This window comes from Castanea sativa, chromosome 4, assembly GCF_040712315.1.
Source record: "Castanea sativa cultivar Marrone di Chiusa Pesio chromosome 4, ASM4071231v1".
NCBI classification, from domain to species: domain Eukaryota; kingdom Viridiplantae; phylum Streptophyta; class Magnoliopsida; order Fagales; family Fagaceae; genus Castanea; species Castanea sativa.
The window spans coordinates 31,064,844-31,067,921 of NC_134016.1; positions in this window are offsets into that span (position 1 = coordinate 31,064,844).

Sequence of the window (3,078 nt, forward strand, 5' to 3'; positions counted from 1 at the left end):
GGTTGCAAAGTTCTTCACTTCATCAACAATGAAGATCAAGAAGCACTTGGTTACAAAACCTTATGGCGTAAAGACGTAGTAGCTTCTTTCAGAGAGAATAAGGCATCGGTCACCTTTTGCATGTATTCTCCTTGTATTCTCATATGTGACAGCCTTTAAAATAAGCCTTATATATGTCTAGGGTTGTGAGAAAAGAAACCTTACACAAATACATAAGCATGGGCCAAATATCAGATCTGAAAAAATGATTTTCGTAATTCTCGATAGATACAATTGTCGAGCAGCTGTCGAGACCTCGATAGATGGAATCTGTCGAGAGCTGTAGAGACTCATTAAATCTCGATAGATAGCTATTTGTTGAGAGCTATCGGGAATATGTCCAGCTTTAATGAACAACCCTTCTTCACTTTTTTCTTGGTCTATTCTTAACACTAGAACTTGAAACCTTATTCCTTGAAGTATTAAACACATCCTAGATCTACCGAATTACAAGTAAAGTATGTTTTGTCAAAAGGATTAGCCAATACATGATGACATATGTTTCTAACATGAAACACATATGTCCTAACATGGTTCATTTCATTAGTTTTCCTAGGTCATTATATTGTGGTGTTATTTACTTTTCCACTGTTATGCATGATATGATTTATTATTGTTTAACCTAGTTTTGAATAATTAACCTAAGTAATCACTTGGCTAATATATTAGGTTAAAAAATCTGCTTTAAGGGGTCTAAATAAACAAACAAACAAGTGGTATCAAAGCGGGTTAGCTCTTGTTTTTAGGTTTTTTTTTTATTTTTATTTTTATTTTTTTTATTTTTTTTACCTATATTTGATCCTAGATCCCTGTTATCGTGGATAATGTTAAGTGTCTACCTACTCATATTTGTGATGATATTTCTCCTATCATAAGTCTTGATAAATTGTTTCATATGTTTTTGAAAAATTTAAGATTGTTGGCTTGTAAAAGGAAATTTTAGGATTTCGGTCTTTCTCAGAAGAATTGTGTAATCCCTCAATTACACTTTGTTTCTCATGGTTTTTCACCTACAAAGCCAAAGATGTGTGCTATGTGGGTGAGAAAAGATTCTCTAAGGTAAGTGTTGCTTACTTGTCCCTGATTTAATCCTTTCAATTATTTGAGAACATGTTTTATTTCTGTTTTTGGTTGTTTTATTTCCTTGGGTTGTTTTGTCAAAAAAAAATCCAAAAATATTGAAAAATTTCAAAAGAAAAAAATATTTTATTTTGTGTCTAGTTTTATTTTTCTTAAAGATTACATGAATTATAATATCTCTCTCTTGACTGTAGGACAAGCTTGATATTATGGAGAAACATAGAACGTTGTGTTGCATAATTGAGTGCATAAGCTATTTCTGATTTTGAATGAGTATATACTAGATTATACATGTACTCATGGGTTAATTAAGAAATTGATATTTCTTGTTTGAGTGTCCCCTATAGCTTAGTTGAGCATTGTTCATGTATTGTTGTTTGCATTTAGCATAATGTGTGGTTTTTTTTTTTTTTGGTCATAAAAATTTTGAAAATCCAAAAAGATTTTTATTTTTTTGTATTACACATCACTAAATGTGTAATTGAGGTTGGCCTATGAAAATTGCATTTCATGACTGTGTACCTTATTTAGCTTTGATAAGTTTTATTTTTCTGCACTTTGCTAATTTGTGCTATGTAGTGTTTATATTGTGTGAGTTGTTTATGGTTTTTTAAACACATGCTCTTGATTTTGAAGTCACATTCTTTTGATTGTATGGAGTAAAATATCCTAGGAGAAAGACATAAATAACCATCTCACCACTATTACTCGCCAATCATGAACACCTGTATGCAAATCATAAAAGCCGTGCTCAGTAAGGTGTAGCACTTGCACAACAAGATATTTAAGGTGTTGCTTTCAAAATAAATAAAAGAATCAAAAAGCAAAAAGAAAAACAAAGAAGAATATGCTTCAAAAGAAAAAGGAAAAGAAAAAGCAAAAGATATAAAAAAAAAATGCATGGTTGCAAGTGTGTTTTATAGGAGATGTGGGAGTTATATGATGTAATTCTTTAGGTGATAGTCACTTTCACACTTATGTAATTGATAATGTAGAAATTGTGTTTAATTTCTATCTACATATCACATTTTATGTATCTCATACACATACTAGTTGCACACCCTACACGCAAATCTATGCTAAACTTAGTACATATGATTGTGTGTTAACTAATATGGCCATCTTTGATTACTCATAAAGTGATATTTGATACATTTTCTTTGGTTTGAGTTGAATTTGAAGAAAAATGTGTTTAGAAGTTTAAATTCTTGTGATTTTAACTTCTTGATTGGTTTTAATTTTTGCATTTAAGAGGCATCATGTTTTTAAAACTTTACTGGATCATGTTCATATACATTGAGTATTAAAAATTGCTTTTTAAGTAGTTTTTCTGCATAAAATTTCCAGATTTTAAAGTTTTAAAATTTTTAATAGTTTTGATTGATCGAAGATCTCCCTTGACCGATCGAAAATGTGAGCTTTTGTGTTCAAAATTCTCTGCCTCTCTCGATTGATGATCAATGTTTGACTGATGTTTGCAGTCATGCCTCTCATTGTTTTCTCACACAATATGCATACAATTTGCTAAATTGGGTACTCAACTTGATCTAAAAATTGATTGATTAATTTTTGAGTTCTATACATGTTAGTATATGCTATTTTTCTTGATGTGTGAACTGTTAAAATTGGAATTTTTTTTGAGATTTGGTGGATAATAAATGTGCAAATATTCTCTACTATTGAGATTTGTTTATGGGTCACATAGTGTTAAGTTTGCATATATTGAAAGAGAGAATATTTTTCTTTATGTGTATCCTCAACTTACTTTTTTTGTTAGGTTTTGTGTCTTTTTAGTTTTCCCCACCTCCTAAATTTCCCCCAAATTGTTTTTAATCTATGATGTTCATAGGGGGAGTAGTTGCTCTTTATAGGGGGAGTTGCTTCTATTTTCTATAGAGTTGAATTGTTTTGTTTTCCCTTGATTCTCTATTTTCTCTTATCCTTTGTTGTGTATGTTTA